Below are 26051 nucleotides of genomic sequence, written 5' to 3'. Positions count from 1 at the left end.
CCTGCGGCAGACAAGTTTCATCACATCACACAGTGTGATAGGTGCACCTGTAGCAACCCGACCTAAAAGAGTAGAAAAGTGACTGAAAATTTGATGTAGCAAAGAAAAAATCTAAATGCATACGTGACACATTAACCTTTCTCCTTGTTTCGCCATTGGTAACAGTAGAGGCCGAGAGAAATATCAGTTATCCGATAATATCGCCTTTCACAGACACATCAGTATTGGTGTTTGCTGATCGTACGGATATGAAAACCTTTCTTATACAGAATAAACAGTTCAGAAAATATGTTACTTTATGTTTTAATTTTATGTAAAGACAATATGTGTATTTATATATTATTTTCAAGCTGTAAATATGTGAATGTATTTATGTTTTTTCTTTATAATCTATAGCTACTCATGAAAAATGTATGGTTAAACTGGAAAATATGAAGCTTTTAAGGATTTAAAAATGAAATCTCAGTAATTTTTAACATCAAGTCATTTTATATATATATATATATATATATATATACCATGTCATTACCTCAAATGTCAGAGAGATTTGTACCAGATGGTGAGACAAGATGAAAGGTTAGCATATATGACAATAAATCATTCTCTTCAGTCTGTGAAAATCCATACCCATTTTCATGGAAATCTGTCCAGAAGCTGTCATGGGCAGGCGGTCAGGCGCACACTGACCAACCAGGCATGCCGTCTTTAAGCCGCGCTGCATACATGACAAAAACAATCACGAAGAACCAACAAAAAGCCCTCTGAATGTATTCATCACGGCAGAGTCATTTATTGGTGTCTGGCAAATCCCAGAGGATCTCACCCGTGACAGGCTCGACGTGTCACAACAACCGCACTTGCGCTTGAAGGTGCCACAGTGCAAATAAGACGTGGGACAAAATGCGATCCCATGTGTTATTTAGGTGTTTTCTTCACGTTTGTGAAATAATGCCGTAGACATGTATAGAGAACAGGGTGTAAATACAATTCCATCACATTGTCAGGAAGCACTCCTCATTTCTTTAGTTTTACTGAAGCTCATGTCGCATATAGACAAACTACAGACTTCATATTGCACGGCTACATATCAAATTCGACTCTGTCTGGAGTGTGTGTTTTTAATTCAATCAGGGAGTACGCTGTTTGCAGAGAACATAAAAGTCACAGTTCAAATGAGGCTCTCGCTTCAAACAAACCAGACATGAGTGGCTAAACAAATCCTTGTCAGCAGCTCATATGCATCCCAACATTAAAGTAAATGAAACAGAGGATTTAGCTGAGCCATTTCATCAGCATTAGACTCAGAAACAGCGCTGTTAAAAATCGCAAAAAAATACACTCTCCACTTTACAAGCCAGATGGTTAGAGTACATTAAGACCTAATCTCAGTGGGGTTACACAGGGAACCAAAGAGCATTGCGACTGGTTGCAGAGGAGGTGGGAGGGCACGAGATGAGTGGGAGTACGCCAAGAGAGGAGTGCGTGCCCTACAGGCTCCTCTTTAGTAGATGGGCCATTGTGGTTGACTGTACAGATCAATAAATCAGGTCAATAAATCATTAAGCAATCCCTATGCTCCCGAAATAACACAGGGATCAGAGTGGAGATAAGAGCCTGGATCAATGCTGGACGGATGAGAGGACGGAGCTGCCGGCAGAGGCTGGAAAAGGGATGAAAGGTGGGGGCCCCGGGCTCAATGCAATATTGTTAAAGGGTTGTTTCACCCAAATCATAAAAATATTCTTTTTTTCTCATTTGACACTGGTGCATAGATTGTATACAATGATGGACTACACATTGCCGCTTCTTGACTATCCAGAAGGGAAATATCCCAAATACGAACGCTGCCAACTTTTGCATTTAGGGTCTGCGCAGTAGTGATCATGGTGTGGAGCCCAGGTTGCAAGTTCCGGCTGATACACGTGCTCAATCAACTGCAAACATGATGTTTCACCCAGTATTATAACATTAAATAAATTAACATGGAGGAGGCAGGGTTTATGACCTATGCTGCAGCCAGCCACCAAGGCTCAATTGAAATACTTTTGGGAGCTGTCATGTCATCCATCTTCATTTACAGTCTATGCTCTAGATTTATCAAGCAATGCTTATGGTCTCATATCCACTAAAATAAGATGGAGGTGATTGGGATTTTCTTTGTGACATTAAAAGTTTTCATTAGCTCCATTTTGACAGGATTTATTTTACCCTCATGTGATACGAGTTTCAGGCCCTGACATTTTACATGAGCTGGTTATTTGACCCTCACCAACAATCATTTTATTCTTTTTAATGTTAATAATATGCCATTATTCATGAATTGATTATTAACAGACAGTTGCACACTACTTCAGAGTCTCATTTTGAAGGTCAATTACACACTTAAATAAATATAGGAAGAGGGGAACTTTTGAGGAGTTGAACAGTAGTCCTAAAAATATATGTAGGCCAGCCATAGGCTGGATCCAAAACCGCTATATTTTAGTTATGAAAGGCATCACTGCTGAAGTACACTGAGTTTTTGAACGCCTAAAACAGATATGTCTGGAAATGCAGCTGGTCCTGTTTTATTTTGAAAACACCAGGGCTCTGTTGTAGATTGGATAGGAAACAACAGAGATGTTTGGAGGCAATAACGCAGTCACCCTTATTTGCTTCCTGATTGGTTCTTATCAGGCACAACTCGGCTACCAGCAATGAAGGTAAAATGTTGTAAACACTTCACAGTACTGACTTACTCATCGCCATCGTTGTTTCTCATTCATGGTATTTTCTATAACAAAGCAACCAACTGCAGAGTAGACAAACTGCTACCTGTTTACACCATTTGTATGCTAAATGCTCTTACACCTTTCAGGTGTGTAAGTATGGACGGAGACTATACCGACGCTGAGCAAAAATGGTTGTGGACGGAAAGCTTTTTAGTTTTAAATAAAAAATATATACATATTCATATGGATTTGGATTTAGCCAAGAGACACATATGACATGATAACCCCATTTAATGGGCTGAAACCCCACTTAATGGGCTGACCACATGCTTGTGAGTTGACTGATGTTATCAAGTCATCTGTCAGGTTCAGAACATTTGTTGTCACACTGAGGTCCAAACTCATTCAACTCAGTATCTGTAAAAACGTAGCTCTTTGTTTAAGGACTCAGACCTATATTCATAGTCCAAAGTGTCTTGTTCAATTGGACTTTCATTGTGGTAGGACAAGTGAGTTTGCCACAAAACTGTAGCTAAAGGAGGAATAGGTAAATATTAGTAGGTCAGGGGTTAAAGGTCTATGACATATGCCGTCTAGAAAGGATTAAAATCTAGCTCTAAAAATAGCCACAGGAACTGCTTTGTTAGAATGACTGTGGAGTTGAGAAGTCACGCTGCTATTGAATTTTTTACATGTAATTTTTCACCCTGTGAACACCACAAACTTAATTCCCTTCACCTCCACCGTTTTAGGGTAAGCAGAGAAACCTCAAAACCCTGGTACATTAAACCCAAACAATCTGAATGTCTAGAAACCACAAAAAATCTGTTTTAAATATAATGTGGGTGAACTGAGCTTTAAAACATGAGCTCATACGAGCAGGTTACGATGTAGGTGGGGCACTCAAGAGAAGCACCTTTATGAAACTGGGCAGCGAGGAGGAGGACATGGCAGTGTGAACTGAATGAGGCTTTGTAGCAGTAAACGGGAGATCACAGCTGGATAGAAATCACATAATCCTTTTCTACTCAGGCTTGTGATGCCTTTATTGCCTTTTTAAAATTCACTAATACAGATCATTCTGTCTGGTTAACTCATTAACACCAGTACTTATCTGAGGAACCACTTTAATGGCGTGCATTATTCCAAATGCCTCTAGGCTAAAGTACAGCTACGTGGCATTTGCTTTAAAAGATGCCTTCTATCAGATACGAACGTAATTACACAAAACACAACATTGTGTTGAGTAATGCCATCATAAAGCACTTAATCGTATGGAGGCGTTACCATGCCTGGACTAATGCCTTTCTATATAGCCAATATCGCTGTAAGCCAATTCTTATGAATGAGATCCATTCATAATCTGGGAGGTTCGTCTTTAAAAAGGTCAACACCTGGTGTTTATCAAATTCTCTCATAAAAAAAGGGCTAAACATTGATTTAGGATCATGGCAGCTTCAGATTCCCTCAGAAATGATTTTGTGCTTCATAATATATCAATATATATATATATATATATGTCTGTTCACTTGGGAGGAGGAGTCTTTGATCACTCTTTCTCATTATCATCTGTAAGCAGGGCTAATATTAAAATAAACAGAGCAGGGGGTAAAGCCTGGGGACTGGAGCTTCCTGCCCCCTGCCTCATGCCGCTGGGGGCCCTTCCTGTCTGGGTGCTGAGGCCAGGCCGGCTTGCTGGGGGACCCGACTAACAGTGTGCAGAGGAGGGGAAATACAAGAGGAGGGGGTGGCGGAAAGCCATAACACAGACGCTCCACCCTAAAGAGGAACAGCATGCCAGCCCCGGTGGACATCTGTTTTCACAGGTGTGCTCACCCAATGTGATTAAGATTGGCGCTGCACACTGCACGAGCTGAGCTGCACTGGTACGCCAGCACTGCGGGTGCCGGGGCACGGGCCCGAGACGCGAGGAACAGTTTGCTGTTGTTTCGGGGCAGATGGAAGCGGTGATGAGAGTTTGAGTGAAAGACGGAAGGAGCAAGTGGAGGAGAAAAGAAAGAGATGGATGGAAGAAGCCATGGGAGAAAAGTTCAATTGGCTTACACGCTGCACACAACTGTTTAGAGGGACACACATTTAAAAGAGTGGAATTATTCTGAACACATGCAGATTATCCTCTGCTGTTTGATACTTAAAGAGAGCCGGAGATCACATGAAAGGATTGCAGTAAACCACTCATGGGAACAGTGTTTTAAAAATACCAGTGCAATTCAGAAATGGGCAAAATGTTCTTAGACTGGATGGTCTGAAAGGGAAACCATTCACCCCCCACAAGAGAAGCCTATAGGATGTAGGTGGGCAGCGGTTTTGGCAGAACCAACATGGCTGGTACCCAATGCTACAATGCATCTGCTTCCATGGCAACCAGAGGAGGGATTGCTTTCCCTTATGGCAGCAAGCACTTCATGCTTTAATGTAAAGCGACAACTTGCCAGAATTAATTTGTGTGTTGTCAAAAAAAGTCCCTCGAATAGATTTTAAGAAAAAAAAAAGGATTTTTATTTATTTATGTTGCCCCACCTTTTCACCCTCCATCCCGCCCCCACACCACTGGTGCCGCACCATAATTCTCCAGTGGTCTTTTTAAGAACTTTCAGCTGTTTTTTCGAGTGATCCCACTCCTGTGAGTAGTACGAGCGAAGCAGCGACAAGAAAATCTTTAACGAACGAGAAAGCAATTCCATTTCACAGCGGCGAGGAAGCGAGGAGGAGGGGCGGCAGAGTCAGTCACCGGCTTTTAAAGAGAAATGGAAGCCTTGGATAAAAGCTGCTCACCCCAAGATATCGCTTTTTAAAAAAAAGAGGAGCAGACAGACTTAACACCAAATCATCCTGCTGTGCGACTCAGGAGCTTACCTAACACTGACAACTGACAGGAAGAGTGCTATACTGGATGTGGCTTATTAGCATTTGTGAATATCACTTTGCTTATGCCCCCAAACTTCTTAAAACCTCTATCTTTGACAAACAGAGCAACAGCATCTTTTACAACAGCAGTGATTAAGAGTAAATAAAAACTAACATGAATCCTTATGTGACTACCAACAGCTTTGAGTTCGGTTTTTTCATCACACAATGTAGTACTTCAACAATGCTGCCCTGTGAAACCTGTTGCTGTAATGCGTGCTTAAGGGAAGCATTCTATCAGAGTAAGAATGATAGATGTGTACATACACAAGGCAGTATTCAGAGTTAATGCTGCTTGCTGTGATATCAAGCTGCTGGGAGCAAACATATTCCATTAGCCAGTGTGGGATATATTAAAAACCCTGATCGCACATCCAATCCACAGCCCTGATTCCATTATCCATCCAATCGTGTGCACCCCCACTCTCCCTCCCTGCTTCCCCGCCTGTCAATGAAGCAATGGCAGGCATCGCTCCCACAACTCTGCCCGGGTCCAATCTGCTCTCGCTTCCCATCTCCTGGCAAGCATCACTCAGCGAGGGGTACGACTGCTCTCAAAAGCTAGATGTGAGAAATGTATATATTTGTAAGTGCTAATACTAAGCGGCACAGACTGTTGGGCCAGCACCAGACAGATGGTTCTGAGAGAGGCAGAAGATCAGAGAGATGCTCCATCCCTCCCTCCCCCTCTGTCCCCGTTCCTCTATTACTCAGAGAGAAGGCACTATCACAGCTCTGCCTGGCACAGAGGAGCCTCGGCGTACAAAAGCAGCCTTAATTCCCCCAATGGTGGAATCAGCTCACTCTAACAAGGGTATCAAAGTGGTTCATCAATGAGAGGATATTTAAAACTCCCAACTCTCAAAAAGCCCACAGTGCCATGGGTTCTTGGGGTGTAGAAGGATAAATGGTGGCACATAACAGGAAAACAAGCAGCTAAACAACACAGAACAAAAAGCAGCACAGCAACAGTTTTGTAGAAACAGAGCAGGAAAGCCCTTCTCACATTTGTAATAACGCGACTAGTGAAATGGAAATTCTTGTATGAAACTGGTTTAAAGGCAAAATCAGCATTTCCCAGTGTGTCCTCCATAAAGCACTGCCAGTGCAGATTAACTGATACAATAAAATGACAAATTGGCTCAAATTATGAAGTCAGAACACTCTGACGCAAAAGTAATAAGGTGTGAACTAAATAAATGACTGACTAGGGATTTGTGTCACCATGGGGACAGAAATTTAAGTCCTCATGGGAAGAGGCTGCTTTTTCAAAGCAGTTTCAAGATTTGGTTTAAGGGTTACATCTTAGATCTGATTAAGGTTAAAGGGGAATTACGGTATTTTTCAACCTGTGCCCTTTTTATAAATTTGGCTGTGTGAATGCAGGGAACTTTAAAAGATTCAGATAGAATCAGGTAGTAGGATTCAGTAGAGGCAGCAACAGCAGCGGCTACAATAAAAATCTTATGGGGCAACTGCAACATTCAATCAAATGTCCACTAAAAGGGCTTTTTCCACCAATAACAGGCTCAAATTGTCATTCTGGGTCGTTGCTAACAGTCTGGTAACATAACATATGCCTCATAAGCATTTAGCAAGCAAATTATGACACCAATGCATCTAAGAAGCAGAATGCGGAAGTGTTTTGGGTTCTATAATGTAAACGGGAAAGTAACATACAAAGATAAGGCCATTTGTCGACTTTGTAGTCGTAGCTGGCTTACTATTCAATGACAAATCAAGTGTTTTGGACAAAGGGACAGCTCTAATGTGTATGTGTATGTGTGTGGGGGTGGGGGTGCTTGTGCAAGTTCTTGTGTAGGCGGGAGTGTCTCCTCAAGAGAAGGCTATTCTTTTCTCTTTATTTGGCATACATCACCTTTACACTTAGCTCATTATGACACCTCACGGGAGGCCAGGGTCAAATGAAGTGCAGCAGAGCTTAACACACCACAGGAGGCAGGGCTTCTCAGCAACTAAACCACAGACACAAACTGATTAACTTTCACGCACACCGAGAGACAAATACAACGTCTGCTTGACTAGGGCAGGCACTGTGTGTGGGCTACGTCAGCCATGATTTCCACCGTCTCCTTTTAATGGACGGGACACATGTACAATAATGGACTCTGCCTCGAGCGTTGCTTCTGTCTTTCTCTATCTAAAACTCACAAATGGAATGTGCTGCGTTTCACCCACAGTGCAAAGCACTCAATCAGGGTTGAATGCGCTATGGCAGGACTGCCCCCACACGGAAAATATGCTGCTTGGACTGCTGGAATGAAAGAGAGATCGAGCAAGAAGCTGCCAATCGATTGCGATTGTCACTGTTTAGATGGGATAGAAGACTCTCTTTGTCTGACTATGCTCTTCTGACCTTTATCAGGCCGCTGAAGAAGGCAAACGCTGCCAGGCCAAGAGGGAAATGGAGTGTCTGTTTTGCGCTTAACACACTGCTCACAGATTGCAGAGCTGGCATGGTGCGGTGGACACAGACAGTCTGCCAACCTGGGTGCTCTCCACCCTGCCCGACCTTGGTACCGTTGTGCCAATGTGCCGACGAGGGCTCCGTAACACCCTGTCCTCGCCTCAAAAACATTGAGACAAGGCTGGAAAACAGAGACCGGCTCCAGGCACAGAGTTCATTAACAGATAAATGGCGGGAGGTGGGAAAAAAACAGAGAGATGGGAATAAATGAGGAAATGACAACGGACGGAAGATACAGGGAGAGGTTGGCAGTCGTCCATGAAAAAGACAGCTGGCAGCGACATCCTTCACAAACCTGGCGACACAAGCGGTATGATGGAGGCAACCTCCAGAGACATGGAGAGAGGGAGAGAGGAAGGAGGAGAGAGATGAGGGGTTTGGAGGAGGGGGGTTGTGGCGGTAGATAACGTGGCTTTGGTCTCCAGACTCCCGTGCTAATTAACACAGTCCTACATACAAGGCCCCCTGCCTGCCTCGCAGCCTGGCCCCAGTCTTCGGTGGCAACACAGAGGGACGGATCGTGAGGAGAAATTGAGTATATGTGAGTGTGTGTGAGGAAGGGCCCGGGGAGGGAGTATGAGGGATGAAAGGGGATGAAAGGTGAGGCAAGGTCTGGTGGCCTTGTCTGAAGGTGAGTCGGCTCCCCCGCCATCCCCGCAGCCTGGCTCCTCTGGCGGAAAGAAGAGGGGGATGAAGATGAATGAGTCAGAGCGTGGGGATGCTGATCAACAGCCGAGTCGCTTACCGGCCAGCTCACTCTGTCGCTCACCTCATCAAGAGGGAGCAAGTGAGGGAGTGGGAGAGAGACAGAGAGAGAAGTGAGGAGGCCAATGAGCCGGCACCAGTCCAGTCACAACACCACAGACACAAATCCGGGTTCTGTACCATTAGCTCCAGACTGTCATAAATCAGACAAAGGCAGACGGCAGGGCAGAGCGAGAAGGCCAAACAGAGAAGTCAAAAAGCCACAGCCACATGGCACTGTTCAGACAACAAGGGGCGGGCAAACAGCAACCTCTGAACAGACAAAACATTAATAACAACACAAGGCAGCCTCCACACGTACCATATAATGGAAGAGCTGGTCACACTCAGGCTGGTTATCGATCCTTGATGCTTATTGAGTTCTGACTATGTGTCCACTGCAGTGATTACTGCAACAGTCGTGTAACTAAAGTTTGCCCTGAATGTTTGGTCATTTTTAAGTCTTGTTTATTAATTCTTTGATACGATATCTGCCTATTTCACTCAGAAAACATAAACATTTATTTTATAAAATTGTACTTGTTCTTCTGCCATTACTTTTAAAATGGTGTTGCATCGTTTTACTTTTTCTTCTTCTTTGTTTGGTTTATTGGCGGGTGGCAACTAACGACGAGTTGCATTACCGCCATCTACTGGATCTACTTCTTTCTTCCGCCATCCACTTATCTGTTGTCTTTGATTTAAGATTGTGTATCATATAATTTGCTGTCTTTGATGTTAAATGACATTGTATTAATGTGCTTCTTGCATTTGATGTGTCGTATTCTTGATTCTATTTGTCCTCTTTGTGAATCACTTTGTAACGGCTGTGTTCAAAGGTAATGTATAAACATTATTATTAAAATAAATATCTTATTTAAAAAGCAAATCAGTTTTTGCCTTCATTATTTGATTGACTGCAGAGAGGTGACAGAAAATGACAGTAAAGAGATGATGAACAACATGCAGCAAGAAACCCCAGCTGGACCTGAACAGGAGATGTTGCGGTTCATGGTCAGTGCCTTAAACCTTTTTGTGCGCCTGAAAATTTTATATTTTTATTCGCTTGTGGCTGCTTGTGTTTATAAAGCAGAAAACACTGCATTGAGAAATTTGGAACATAATGTTAAATGAATAAGGATGTTTCTAAAGCAGGTCTATTCTCACTAAGCTGTGGTATCAGCACTGATTCTCTGGTTTAAACCAATAAACCACCTTTAGGTCAGAATAATATGTTTTTTATCAAGCTACTACACAAACAGCTTGTAGCTTCAAATCCCCGCTTTTGTATCTCATAAAGTCCTGCATTAACATATGCATGATCCAGATTGTCCTGGTGCTAGTACTAGAGACATTAAGTCATTAGGATTTTGTCAATGTAAATTGTGATCCTCGATTAAAACATGTGGGCTATTGTAACCATTTGGTAATGGAAAGCGTTACTGGAGCAAAAGCTTCATTAGCATTACTGCATGTAATAGCCTCATCATGGGATTTCCTAACCCAGATTTCAGCCACACCCAGCCCAGGCATGTTGTCTTGGCATGCGCCCTACTGGCACATTAACAACACATCTGCCGCCCTCCTCTCAAAGTTAAACATATATATTGTACGATGAAGCACTTGTTTGTGTATGTATGGGGGCGAGTAGTGCATAGTTTAGTGTCTGTGAAAAGATTTGATTCCATGTCAGAGTGTGTAGGAAGTGTATAAGGCTCCAGATTGGCACAGACTGGCAAACTTGGTTTCCAGCAAGTTCTGCAGGCACGTGCCAATCCCTACCTCACACAGCAGCACGCCACAGGGGGCTGAACACTTCTACCCCGCGATCCAATTAATTTCATCGCACGCCACACATTTCGACATGCTAGGAGCGTAAGGAGAGGAAGCGGAGGTTTGAAAGGGGTGGAGGTGAGCGTCGAGGCAAGTGGGAATAACTGAGAAAGTGGAAGTGGAAGGATGAGCCAAGGTTGGGGAATCTTAGAATTTCCCATATCTTGCATTTGAGTTTCTGCACAGGGAGAAGAAAATGCAATTACACGTGCCCTCTCAGCCTTTTCAGGCAAGTATGGTGAGTAGAAGTGAGGGGGTAGTGGTGGGGTTTGTGCCCTGTGGCAGTAAGCACTCGCATGCTCTATGCTAATAGGTGCTTGTTCTGCATTCTAACAGGCATTCGGTGGCACAGCTCTGAGTGCGGAGCAGCAGAGGGTGAGCACAGACCATCAGCAATATAAGAGGGGGGCGGGCCTGCCGCCTCGTGTCTCCGGAGATAGTGGGAAATAATGAAAACTCTGCTGGGACTTCAAAGCAAATGGCTGGTCATTTCCTGTGGTGATGGCTGATACCGGGCCTACATGTTCAGGCAACAAGCACGCACACACTTAGTCACACATTCCAGACAGGACGAGCCCCGTCCAATGACCACCGCTTGCTTTGATGGTATAGCAGAGTGAAGAAGAAGGAGGAACAAGTGTTTGGTCGCAGAATATATTTGAAAAGCCTTTGTGTGCAGCTGGCAGAATCGTCTAAGTGTTTGAGCAGTGGCCACGGGGGTCAACGCTTACGCAATGTGGATGTAATGTCAGAAACCAGATGATGATGTTGACACTCAGATTTTTACAGCGTTTTCACATTTAAAAATGGAAACATGTCACAGACACAGAACATAAAGTTGTCACAGGGTAATCAGACATATAAATACTTATTTTCCATTACTGTTTCTATGCGGATATATTGGCATATTATTGCAGGGAAAGCCCAGATATCATTAAAAACATTAATAACGGCTAAATGCTTGGACAACTTTTACTGCTATGACAAATCTTAATGTCTATTTGGTCTATTAGGTCACTAGTTTGAAATCTCAATTACTGTAAAAGGCTTCACTTCTAAAGGCTTTAAAGATTAGAGCATTTTATTCCATTCGGTCGACTTCCTGAAATATATCATGACGATGCTATTTATTTTAGAGAATAGTTATTTTCACCAACTCTTACTTCCTTTTCTCTAGTTCTAAAGAAATATGTTAGGTATTCAGGAGTGTCAGATCCCTTTTTGTAGAATCTCTTCAGTTTTCCCATGATACATTACAGAGAAAGTGTTGGGATTGACTTATCCAGTAGTGTCTGCTACATTTTACTCTGAGACTGATGATAAAGGATGAACGAATGACTGAATAAGTGGATAATTTTTGATTCACAGTTGTTGGGTGGTTTTTGATTTATGGTGTTCTTCCAGCTTCTATAATCGTTATCCGGCTGGTGGTTGTACTTTGTGCTGCACATTTTGTACAATTCTCCCAATGAGAATAACAGAAAATGCAAAAAACCTGTTAAAACAAAAGAATCCCTCAAGTCTGCAAAAGAAAAAGATCAGGAAAACTGTCAAAAATGCAGAGGGAGATGTGTGCGCCACTTATCAGAGTGGTAATCTATGAGGGAAGAGAGAGTTTGCCCAATATGTAAACATAAACTAGTCAGCTGTGGTCACTTCTGGCCGATCCCATTTCTTATCGTAACATCTAGTTTTGTTATTAAAGCCAGACTGACCAGCAGGCTTTTTGTGATTCTATTTATGTGCGCGAGCGTATGCACCAAGAAGCAGACTTCTCTTGACATAACGTCTCAGATTGTTATGTGCCAGTAAAAATCGGCATGAGCACACGTTGAGAGACAGAGTGAACAAAAACACACATCTGGTTCCATTCAGGATGCCTGGAATTCTTCGCCTGCTTGGTTCAGATTACTTCCCGCGCCCCCATGCTGGCTGTGCAAGACAGCAGATAAACTACCCCGCTCAATACAATGCCTGGCCTATTCAGCACGCAACTGGAAGGGAGAAGATTGGCCTGGATAGAGGTGAAGCTGAGTTTACAGGCCGGAGCCTCAGTGTAGACGATCATCAAGCAGGAAGACTGCTGAGCAGCCAGGTATTCTAATTTAATGCTTCTCCCTTGTTGCAGACCCTTCCTTACACTGTGTCGAGCGGGAGCGGGTCTTCAGGGGGTGTGCACAGTAAAGGTTCTGCCAGAAGGAGCAGCACCTTAATACGATCCTAACCCTTCCCTTAGATATCCACTGGGGATGGCCATGGCAGCAGAGGGTCAGCTCTGCGGAGATCCAAACCAGAGACAGAGATACAAGGTCAGGAGACTGAAAACCTTGAGAGCACCGGTTAAGGCTGTGCTGCAGCAGAAGCGAGGGCAGCTGGAGAATAGTTATGTTTTAGTCTGTTCACGGTTTGAAACCTAGCACAAAGTAAATCATGTTTATTGTTGTTTTGTTGCAGGAGCCCCGGTGCAGAGCTATGATGTTCAATTCCAAAAAGAAACATCTTCACACCTTGGGATCAGCTTTCTCTCCACACCAACGAGAACGAGAATTCATGAACATCACTTTTCCTGAACATTTCAGAACACCGACCCTCCTCTTCCAATTCTCCCACCCTATTCTCTTATCTCTCCAGGTCTGACAGAGTGATGTCTTCAGCCAAAATCACCTCGTCTCCTCCGGTTCCCCAGGAGATGGAGTGCCGGGGATGTAGACGATTCAATCAGTGAGAAGTGAAAGAGCAGATCAAAGACAATACGCCACGGCCCCATTACCCCCAGTCCTCGGTTACCGCTAGCGACGCTTAGCTCGGGCCCCCACCTAATGGGCCATAATATCATTTTACGCCATGTTCCAGCTCTTTATACTGGCTCTAAACATAACTCTGTCGCCAAGGCACAATAAAAACAGATATATTTCTTTATTACTCCTCGCGAAACATATCGCCAGATCACAGCACCCCTGCAAAGGAAACTAATATCTACAGGAACCTGTTCTTTTCTTTGGCTCATTTAGAGCAGACGCACAGTTGTTATTACATTGAGCTGCACTCTCCCGGCCTCACCTCCCCATGCCGTTCACTCACAGGGTAATGGATGTTTTATTATAATCAAATGAATACAATATCGTCACCATAAATAGCCTACTTAAAAAGCCATTTTCTCTGCCTTGCAATATGTCTGAATGTCCATCACGCCTCAAGCAACAAGATGCCACATGTTTAATTCAGAGCCGCTGCAATTTGCCTGTCACGTGCTACTGTATAGGTGAAAACAAGCAACTCGTCCTCCCTTCGCTCACCCTCAGGTCCCCGAGCTGCCCCCTTCCACTCACCCAATAATCACACTCCACACTATCTTGCATAAAGTCATGGGAGTCACCGGCAGGTTCATTACTTTGCATGATAGCAGCAGGAGGAAATGTCACCTGGGTACTCTGCTTTTGAGGCTATTCACTTTCTCCATCTCACAGGGCAAATGATGCGCTTGTAAGTCTTGAGCCAGATGAACAGAATTTCACTTCGGCGAGGGCAAGTTATTATCCGCAACTGCGAATCATCCTCTACACGGGGTATACGGTGCCATTGTCCCCCACCCTATATAGCATCGGGTCTGACCAGCCCATTTACACCATGAGGATCTGACAAGAGATAAGCGAACATTCGGGCATGAACATGTGTACCGGTGTGCGTGTGCATGTGTGTGTGGTAAAATGGAGCAGAAGGGGAGTTGGGGAATCCAATCTCTCACACAGAGGAGCAGAGACAGGCGGGCAGATATGCTCCAGGCCCAGAATAACCCCGGCGGTATCCATGAATGAAATGACAGGATTACAGGGGTATTAGAAAACCTGCTGAGATTGTTGATAATGCTGTTTATGGTAGGGCGTCACAGCGCCTGTGGGGAAAAAGTCAAACTGTTAGACTAATGAAAATATGGACACGCTCTTCACGTAGCCACCGAGCAGAAGATTCAAGGCCATTACTTTAAACAAGGACGGAGACCCACTTGTTTACGGGAGTGTTTTTCTTTTAGCTACTTGATGGACATTAACAGAAATTAAGATTCATGTCTTTGGCATTATTGTGGCTAAACCTCTTAAAATTGGGGACGGGAAACATAAGCCCCACTATCCTGGTTAAGAATGGGATTATTGTTGTGTCAACAACCCCCATAGATAATAGTAATTACTGTCCTTGCTGCAGCGGCATCAGAGTGAGGCAACTTCCCTCGCTGACAGCTTGGTCCTAATTACCAAGAACCACCAATTACTGGCTCCATTTCATTATTTATATTGCTCAGCACACCAAAATAAAAAAAGACTTCAGTGACTCTGAGCAGTCACAACTCTGGCAGCTGCTGGGGAGCATCCACAGGACCTGCTGAATCATTTGCTCATAGTTTTTTCCTTACAATATACTGGTCATCATGCAAAAACTTTGTAAAAACAGAAAAATAAAGTCAAACTGAGCTGACTTTACGGCCTATTTTGCCAGCCACAGGAAGTAATTTAACTGCTAAGGAAGTCCATTATCATCGTTTGTGTTCCCACTTGCTCCTGCTCATTTATCTGCCAACAATGATGCATAATCGATTCCGAAACATCAGCCCTGGAGCCTTGTAAATACTAGAAACGTTTGCATATTGTATCTACATTCATATTTCATTCATTGCACTGCAAGCTCCATGTTAGAATAATAGACTAATCTGCTGCCATGTAAAAAAAATTGCCTCCAAAAACAAGACAAAAAACACATAAAAACAGTTATTTTTCTGGCGAGTGTATTCGACCATCCGCGCACACACTGGCTTTCGCAGATGTTTGCCATCACCTTCTGCTGCCAAGTGGCGTCCAGTGATGGCTGAGAGGAGGGGAGCAGGGGAGCAGGGGCGGGGGTGTGAAATTCTGCTATTCCTGCTCCAGTGAATTCTGCAGCAACTTGGCAGATCATTGTGGTAGATTTGTATGTCTGGATTTGACATGAAACCATTTGAGAGGCTCGTCTGGAGTCCGTCTCTCAACGTGCCTGCCCTTAGTGGACCTGAATGTTTAGCTTATGTTCCCTGTAGAGCCTGACGGTCACATTTCTCAGTCCCGAGGGTGCAGATGGGCGATTAACTCGGTCTTACAGCGTCGTGTGAAAGACAACCATTACCAAGAAAAGTATGTCTCTAAGTAAAGCACCTAATCCTCAAATAGCAAAAACCATACAAAAAAACATATGCATCATCTATACAGATTTCTGCAATCATACACCGTGTTGATTGATAGACTACTAATGATTCAGTGCAAATTCAAACAGCAGCTCCTGCCCAATGAGCTATAAAGCATGTAAAGCAATCACATTCCAAAAGGACGAGCAGTCTCTAAAACACAATTAAATATGTACAAATAGGAATCTACTGTTGCGATCCAAAGCGCTTAGCATTTAGATGACAGTTGCACGGGGCAGGCCTTATTTGCAGGGGCTGGAGTGGAGCAGTATATGTGGCCCGGAGGCCGGATCTGTTCCAACTGTGCCCTGGCAAGGAACGCTCAGCCTAGTCAGCCTCGACAGCTTGGATATTCACAGGGGGCGATGGAAAAATGGAGGGCTGCAGCACCGTGTTGGAGTTGGGGGAGCTTAGAAGAGGCGGAGAAGGGGTGATGAGTCAGGAACAAGGTGCTTTATATTATTTTGGTACCGCAAGGACATGGCATTTGCCGTGTTTGATGAGAAAACCAAACATAGGCTATAGCGATGAGAGCTTCATGTCAGCGTTAGCCTGCGGCTATAAAGTTTATCATCTGGTGGGTACGTCTGGAGGGGCCGGGCAGCGTTCCTTACTGCTCTAACACATTCTGAAGGTTTTAGGTTATGCCGGCACTGCAATACCTTGTTTTGGTGATGATGCATTTTTAAGGGCTGGAATTAAATTATACATTTATCGCTGCAGAGTAAAAAAAAAGAAAACTGGTCATTCTGGGGGGAAAAGCAGAGACACAGAGAGATCATGCCGTTTTTTTAATGCTCTTTCTTTCCACTATGACCTGACAATAGCTTTGGCTTTTAGATTATGTGACTCATTGTCATTTGACAAAAATCATCGTGACACTTTCAGAGTTTCCATAGATCTCAGGCCTTAAAGTAAGGACGATCGCTTTGATTTGCTGTGACAAATGAATTTTTCACTCTCATCTCTGGGGATGCATAGTTAAATTCTGAGTCATCCTGAATATCATAGTGAGGACTTTTGATGTTGGACAGCTCTCTCCTCACTTGATTAACCTGAACCAACTTCAAAAGTGCCGGTTAGGATATCGCCATCAGCAATATTCTAAACAAACGCGGAGCCTTTCTAAAAACAATATTTCCTACGAGCCTCCTCTTTGAAATATTGTGTCAAAGGTATTACTTTCCATTAAAATGTCTCATTTACCCGTTTTTACTATATCCTTGAAACAAACACATTTAAAAGGGTATCTCACACAAGAATAAAAATGCATATCTATGTAGTTTTGCTGCACTGATTTAAGTTCAAATGACTGAAAATGAACGCAGCAGATACAAAGGCCAATGTTGCACAAGGGAGAGGAAAACTGTGGGTTTACCACTATTCATTATAATCCATTCATCTCAAAGTACCTCCAAAAAATGACTGACTCCTCCTCCTCCTCCTGTCGTTTACTTCTTGAGACAAAGCATTGAAACAACAAAGGGATGAAAACAGTGGACAAAACTCACAAATTAAGGTGTGAATTTTTTTAAGTGCTAGGTTTTGGATCACAAGTGTAGCTTGAGCACTTTGAGCAAAAGCAGCCCCCCAACCCGAGTTCCATTAATTCAGCACAGGCCAAAACAACCACCTGGGGTAGCCTACATTTCAAACGAGCCATATTTTGTTTATCTTGAACACCGGCGGGCAGGCTGGCAGGCATGCAGGCTCCCAGGACTGGAGGAATATGGGATGGGAAAGTGGAGCGGTTAGAGTTGTGACCTAAGCAAACAGCTGATTATGAAGGAGATGAGTGAGGGAAGAAGTTGTCTGTCAAGCTAAGCCCTCCGCAGATGGACGAGCGTAGCACATGCAAGAACCAGCTACTCCCGAGGCTTTGTGGAGGCTTTGGGTTTTCAAGTACACCACGGAAACTCTTCGGGAGAAAGTAAAGAACAGCTGCTACACGCAAATATATCACATGCAATTACAGATTATTATTTTTAAACTTTTCATTAATCTCATGGACTCAGGCTACATCCATACAACTACGTTTCCATTTCAAAGCGGGTTTTGAAAGAGTGTTTCGGCACTGCATCAATTTTATCCTAACACACTCATGTACACTGGGCATGAGTGTGCCGGTGTACACAGGAATTGTCAAAGATTGCTCGAATAATAGCTTATCTCCTAAGCAGTTGTATCATTGTAAAATGCAGGATTTATCTGCACACAACAGCTGTTAGCAAAGTCAACAGGGCCAGCGATACTTGTAATTGATTATCTATATGTTGCGTTCTACTCTGGCAGCTGAGGCTAATACTGGCTGTTTTCTTCTGGAAGGGGGTCATGTTATAGGAGCCTGGTGAATCAACGTAGGCTATGTCATGACTGAAAAGGCCCAATCCACAGGCAGTTATGAGTGTGTACATCATCTCCAAACATCTTTGTTTCTGCCATTCCTGACTCAAACGCAGTGTTTCCAAACTTTTACCAGCTTAAAAACTTTGGAGTGGAATGCGTTTTTCAAAAAAAAAAAAAAGTAGTAATTTGGATGTAGCCTCATTGAGTCAGGGTGACTGTGGTTTTTCTACTCTTGAGTGAAGAGCGAGCAGAAGATGATTTTAGAGCTGTCTATATAAACCCATAATAGCAGCTGTCCCCAGTTGATGGGGATCTTTGTTTAATGAGCATCAGTGCAAATTGAATAACTTGCAGCCTTTAATAAACAAGTCGAGAAACCTACTGGTGTGCAAATAAAGTTCTGACATTATATAACTTATTACAACTTGTAGGCTAAGACTTGACTTATAATTGGACCATTGTTTCTTGACACACGAACACAGTGTTGACCATTTACCAGCCAGCAATGTTCCACTTCTATGAGCCCAGAAACAAAAAAAAGTGTTTTCATTAGTCTACTGTGGCACATGGGGGCTGACCCTTGCCAGAGTATGTCCCAGGTGATAAAGTCAGCTGTAGCCTGGGTACTAGAGCTGCTGCCTCACACTATCCGCTCATTCCTTTCCCCAGAGCTCACTCTTGCCCTGCTACCACTACTCTTGTGCTGACGGCCAAACAATGGGAGCCAGGACTTCCTTAACAAGTAAAAACTGAGGGCTAAACTAATTAGAGACACCCCCACACCATCGCCTCCGACTCCTCCTGTTAACTCAGAGCAGTGCGATACAGCTTGGCCAGGGACCCATCGTGAGAAAAATAGGCTGGGAGTTTTTTTTTTCTCTTTTTCTCCCCTGGCTGCTGGCCAATGGGGGACCATGGTAATTGCCCGAATCCCACTGTGGCAAGTGAGGAGACCGAGAGGGTGGCACAAGCCAACGGAAGTGAGAAAATGCTGGGACCAAGTGTGGGAATAAAAGTCTAGCAGAAATATTAGACACAAAGAGGAGTATGAGGAGCTTGGAAAAAAACTGGCAGAAAAGATAAATGTTTAGAAGAGGAAACACAGCACGTCCTGAATCATTGCAGGTGATTCAGATGGTCTGACCCTGAGGACTCTTTGTTGCATGAAAACAATATAAGAAATGAAACTGGACAAAGTATTGGGAGTGTAAGTGAAAACAGAATGACCTCGGGTTCTACTCACTAGGGAGAGGCAGACAAGGGTGCAGCGAGCGTCTTGGCTGTTGGAGTGGAACGGAGCAGGGTGCAGAGGCGCCTGCACAGTGGGCCCTCTATGGACACTTCAATCACAGGCAGCCGGAGCCCCGGGCAAACTTGGCCAATTAGCCGCACACTGCCGCTGACCCCCAGCTTCATTAAGGGCCTAGGCTCTGGATAAGGGGAGAGAGGAGAGGATTAGGGGGAGAGAGAGTGAGCCATCAGCATCGGCCAGGTTTAAGAAGAAACACACATGCATCTGCACGGACACACACGCTAGAGGTGAAGCTCAAGGTTATAGATAAACACAATCAACTTTGAGAGCACCCTATACAACGCACATGTACACACTCGCCCAATCACACTTCCGCCTCCCTGTGGGTCTGCACCCGCAACAAAGGTGGTGGTGGGTGAGAGGGCAAAGCGTCTCCCCCTCTCTCCCACACCACTGCACTGACAGCAACAGGTGTGGTGGCCAGCAGACATGCAATTACCAGGCCGAGAATCTGCTCTTTGTGACAGAGACAACACAAGATCAGAGGGAAGATTGGAGAGGAGGGGAGAGGAGAGGAGGATACAGACTACAGAAAGTCCCTGGAGGGAAGAAAGAAAGACGGGGAGAGAGATTTGCAGTCTGCTCTTTTCATCGCAAATCCCTTGCCAACAGAGCAGAGGCATTGGAAAAAAAAAAACACATCAAAAACCAACAGATACATTGGCTGTGATACACCTGTTGTTCCGCAGTATAAATACACGTTTACATGCTTTGGTGGTCTGGCGAGACCTCACATACATGATGCATGTGCACAACAGTGAGACAAAGATGAGGGTAAACAGACAACATGTAATTTCAGCCCAGATTGGGTGGGGCTTTTGGAGGTGCTATGGGACAGGTTGTGCTCAATGAGCCCTGACAGAGAGACTGTGTATGCATGTGTGTATGCCTGCATTACAAGTGTGTGTATATATCCACATGGGACCTCTGCTTGCATCAGCCTTGCGATGGAAACCTCAGGGGCACTCCGGAGTGGGGGTTGGAGCTTCATTGTCTCACTCATTTTCCCTCCTCTCCCTCTCCGATTACGGGGCCTTCGATCAGGCTTAAGTAATGTTTGTGCGCTCTGCTGCCAGTGTAGCAATAACTGTTGTCAGAAACCTTGCATGCTTGGGTGGAGAGGAGATACTGGCCCCTTTATTTTAAAACATGCCACGATAAAAGATCAATGGTCCAATTCAGGCCATGAATTGGGGGGAAAAAGTTCACAAACATACTGGGAGATTATGAGAGGGAGATATATGTGTGGATAGGGGGAGCGCAGAGCGAGGGGGCATCTAGCTCATCTGGGTGCTAGTGGCTTATTGATCGGTGGAGACACACAGCTCCCAACCATTCATCACAGGCCTAGATAACTCCTATGATAGTACTCTGCTCCTGAGCAGCTGCAACTGGCCACATCCATTATCCTTCAATGTGAGCTCCCTAGCCTGGGAACAGGCATGGTGGTACTGCAGGGTGACAGGTTGGAGGGAGGGCTGGAATGGACAAGGAAAAGTGCAGGCCTGTGGTTAGGGAGCCTGTGGCTGAAGCTAATGTACACAAAGGCTGGGAAAGGGGTTGATGAGGCTGGGATTTTATGAAAAATGGTGCTGTCACACCCAGAACAGAGATGTGAAAACTGCCGGTTTGCACCATGTGACGACACCACTGTTTCAACTTCTCGGTCAAATAGTATATGCAAAACAGTTTTATGACCGATAGCACACGAACCATTCGAGTGACAGGCACTGCTGAAAACCTCTGTATGTGTGTGTGTATGAAGAGAATTCCCAGATCGAGCAGGTGGGGATCAGCCATAATGAGGCATGCAGGGAGAGAAGAGGGGGGGGGGTCGGAGTGAGGGCAAAAAAAGAAGGGAGGAGGCCAAAGAGTGAGGGAGAAAGACAGAGTGAGAGTGACGGAGACGGGCTCAGAGCCAGAGACAAGGCCCCAGAAGAGCAATTACAGGAGCTCCAGAGAAGGTGTGGGCCCAGCCCCCAGGCATAGTTTCAAGCAGCACAAAGCACTGCCAGACAGAACTATTAACACACACACACACACACACACACACACACACACACACACACACACACACACACACACACACACACACACACACACACACACACACACACACACACACACACACACACACACACACACACACACACACACACACACACACACACACACACAGAGAGAAAGGACAAAACAGAGAGATGACTGAAAGTCAAAATGACAGAAGAAATAACCACAAGACAGGAGTATTTTCAAACTGAGGTGATCCCAAACCACAGGAACATAATAAACTCCCCCTCGTTTTTAGCGCAGCATTCTGTTCTGGTCCGAATCTGTTCCCTTAACAGCATGGCCCAAAAGAAAAAGCTAAACTAAAGCTCCACGGCTGAGGTCTGTGTGCACAAAACTTTCAAGTCGACCATGACGAGTACTAAACAACACTGAGAAGCCTGGACAGCCTTGCACCATGGTGCCGGTCACAGATTTAAGTTCCAAACGGTTTCTGAAGGCAACAGATTCTTCCCCCCCCCACCCCAAGCACCCCACCTCACCCATCACTACAACCTTCGCCCCGCTTAAAGGAGAACGACACGCCGGAGGGAACAGGCAAAGAATGATAGGAGAAAAAGAAAGAGAGATGTGCAAACAGATAGGGGGAGGGGAAATTAAATTAAGAGAAAAGTTCTTGCGCACCGGTATGCACCATTGATTTCCTATTCTCTTGGAAACATTTAATGAGCTTAAATAGGAGCCTCGTTTGACACTGCCACAGTGACTCGGAGGGGCCTCCCAGTGAGAGGAAATCGTTCAGCGGCTGTGACGGCTACCAGAAGGGGGTGGAAGATAGAGAGAAGATAGAAGAGGAGGGGGAGGAGGGAGGGATGGGGGAAAGTCAAGGTTTTAATGCCAAAGCAGGAGATGTGTGCAAGATAGACGCTGCCTTATTCTCGGGAAATGGCCCATGGGTAGTATTACTTGCCCAGTTTTCAATGAGGGAGGAAAAAAGAATGACGAATGGAGCACTTCACCAGAAGAGGGGCAGACAGAGGAGGAGAGTACAGGTGGTCTACATTTAGCCAAGCTGTCTAGTTATGTGGGTGCTTACCACTCACAACAGGCACTCATTATAAACCAACAATGTCCAAAGTGATTGACAGTCACTGCTCTTCCGCGATGTTTCACCTCATTACTTCCTGGATGACCTCCCTGTGAGGCATTCAACAGATATCTTTTGCTTGGCGGCCATCTTGTATTTTTCTACCCTCCCCGCTCTCTTTTCTCCCTCTGTCGGCAGGAGAACTATTGTCACTTCAGAGAGCAAAGTCCAGAGGCGCTTCACTGCTCTCTGCCGCTGATGAGGGCCCCACTGGGAACCACCGGCAGTCGCTTTATGAAGCTGTCTGGCAGAGTGAATGGACTCAGCGGCCCTCCACCTTTTGCAGGCAATCATAATAATAAAAAGTGTGGAGTCAGGCACGGCTGTGCACCGGCACCACATGGGGGCTTCCCCTCGCCGATTGTTTTGGTTGTGCCTGTGTGTGTGATGCAGGATGCTTATGTGAGTGGAAATGGAACTGATTTCATTTACTTTACTCGATTAGCATTTTTAAAAATTTGCCTGAGGCCAAACTAGCTAAACTGAGAGGAGATGCAACAACGGATGACACAAAAACAGAAACCAACCCTAACATTAACCTCATAGTGTTCACAGGTAAATGTGGCAGATCATCCTGTTAGAGATTACTGGTGATCCAATAATTGTCTGATGCTTGATAGATTTGATTTGCAATGACAGTAATAAACAGATACTGAATGTGCAGAAGATTTCGGGGCTGGACGCTCTCTGGTTTCCATTACTAGTTTGACTAATAATGTTTGTTAACAGGCTACGGTTGCCCGCAGGTTAACAGTCTGTGTGGAGAGCAATAGACCAAATTGATTTAAAAGGTATTGGCCAGTGGCTTTTTAGTTTATCTGCATTCATTTGCTAATAGGTGTTAATTGAGATCAGCCAAAATGTCATCTGGACCTGAAAAACCTACAAAAAGTAGCGCTGTTTGTGTTTTGTATGGAGAAAGGTCAACTTTTGTGATAAAAGAATCTCGTCAGTATTTGGTGAACAGAAGATGGAGTCTTGGCCTCGGATATATATATATATATATATATATATATATATATATATATATATATATATATATATATATATATATATATATATATATATATATATATATATATATATATATATATATATATATATATATATATATATATATATATATATGGCTGTTGCTCCATGAGGCAAATTCATCATCACACTTTTATCATTTTGACACAAGATTTACAGCATTTCTTTGTTTCTTATTCTTGAATTTTGTAGCTCTTCACACAAGCTAAACGTGTAGACATCATTTTAGTATTTGGGCACCTGTAAAAGATGTTGGTCAATCACATCAAAAAGATAATCAAAATATTATTAGATAAATAGTAGTTGCAGCCCATAATCCTGCCCTATAGTTTATATCAATGCAAATGCAAAAGAAGGAGAGAAAAAACCCAATTCATATACTCTTAGGATGACTGTTTGCTGTGAACAAAACAGACACCAAGAAATAAGACCAGCTGGTAATGACTGAGTGAGTACATGTGCTTATGTGTATGTCAACACGCTACTACACACAGTGTCTGCATGTGTAACTGCTACTGATAAGGATAAAAATACATATTTCAGGTCCCTGTGTTTTCTTGCTTTTAGCAGCTGTGACATTCCGCCAGTTTCTGTTTCTTATATTAGTAGGTCAGAAAGGCAGAAAGGAGTGCTATCGTTCCTGACCCCATTTTTTTTCCTCAACTGTGGCTCATCTGCTGGAATAGTGGTTGGCTTGTACCACCTCTGAGTATCTATCCAGACAGATCCAGTGTGGGTGTATGGCACAAAAGGGAGCCGTGCTGCGACCATGTTTTGTTGGTCTTTCATGTGTGACTTGCAGCAAATGGTTGTGCTGAGAAAGATGTTTTTCATGAATATGGACCTAAGGCTGAAACAATCATGTGATCCTCTGGTGATTAATAATGGTGAAGGAAAAACAGCCCATGTGAGAGTACTCTTTTTCCTTCTGAAGAATTCAAGCAGATTCACATAGAAGTGCACTCCCACACATTCTGTACATAACAAGAATAGGAAGTGAAGGAGATGAAGAGTGGCAAAAGGACAAAGTCTTGAGAAAGGCGTAGTGTTGGGAGCGCTCTACACCGACTTGTGTCAGTGTCCCCAGGTGTCACTTCCACCATTTGTGCTCAAAAGAGTGCCATCTTAAAACAATTTCTCACCGGAAACGGTCTTTGCTCTCCGTTAGAATCTATGGGCCATCATCTATATGACACTGTGGACCATTCTCCAAGTCATTTACACTGGCCTATATATAGCCTGTAGAGAAAAGGCCATTATCGAAACAGAAAGCTATATTTCATAATTGCACCACCACGCTTCCATCCCCTCAGTGAAATTCACTCTCCAGAATATATTCTCTCTCACTCTTTTCCATCTCTCTTTATCTCCCTCTCTTGTCTGTTGGAGAGGGTGATTTTGACATGCTGACTGTCTCTCCTGATGCAATAACCACTCTCCATTTGTATCTGAGGAGGGTGCATTAAGTAGACAGCGTAATCAGCCGGGCACAGGAAAGGCAGAAAGCCTCACCAATCGACTGCTTTTTACCACTCTAAGCTTTAACAGCTTGTCATTAGGCCACAATTAGCACAGCTCACTCTGGGTAAAGAATACGTTCGCCAAAGTCTGTTGTTGCACTATACACTCTGCTGAAGTAATGTTTATTTGATCACACTTGATGATGAAGGTAATAGGACTTCAAAGTAAGAAGATTTCAGAAAAGCCCTCATTGTGTCCTGGGACAATGCCAGAATCCAAACTGATACCATTATCAAGGTTTCTGAGTAAGGACTTGGACAAAAAAGGCTTATCACCAGACACGGTGCTATACACAGCCCATAATTCATCTAAAAAAACAGGCAGTCAAAAAGGGCCAAATATTCAGTGCTGCTGCCTTATCATAAGTGTGTATACTTTACAAAACAAAGAGGTGAGTTTTGCTGAAGAAGCCCTGTGGTAAAGGTGCGCTTCAGGTGAACGCGTCCATCCAGCAGAGGATACACTCGCACAAACCTGCAAAGCCAAGTTCAGTACATACAACCACGTTCCCTCCCTCAGGGCTCTGGAACAATAAAGAGAAATGCGCGTCCCTGTGGTTATTTGTGGCATGCTGGCAATGGGCAGACACAGATAAGAGTTTGGATCGGAGGAGGCTGACACACTGTGATTATCTCCCGCTGCTGGAATTGACCGTCCATCAATCCAGACAGCCAAGAGGGCCGGGGCCGGCCGCCTCAATTGTTGCCTGAGACAAGATTTTTATGATTCAATGACCTCGAAAAAAATGAGAAAACGTGTCAAGTGTTTCG

The 26051-nt window shown here is 44.1% G+C and overlaps 1 protein-coding gene across 1 annotated transcript in view; it reads right to left on the bottom strand.

Annotated features, from left to right (window-relative positions):
• Window positions 1–26051, bottom strand: part of plxnb2b (plexin b2b) — a 130926-nt gene that overhangs the window by 85045 nt on the left and 19830 nt on the right. The window contains exon 2 of the mRNA XM_035156778.2: window positions 19503–19689. The gene's annotated coding sequence lies outside the window, so the exon portion shown is untranslated. The remainder of the gene's footprint in view (window positions 1–19502; window positions 19690–26051) is intronic.

This window comes from Hippoglossus stenolepis, chromosome 5 (assembly GCF_022539355.2).
Source record: "Hippoglossus stenolepis isolate QCI-W04-F060 chromosome 5, HSTE1.2, whole genome shotgun sequence".
Classification (NCBI taxonomy): domain Eukaryota; kingdom Metazoa; phylum Chordata; class Actinopteri; order Pleuronectiformes; family Pleuronectidae; genus Hippoglossus; species Hippoglossus stenolepis.
The sequence above is the reverse complement of the archived record's forward strand: the minus strand, read 5'-3'. Positions and strand labels throughout refer to the sequence as shown.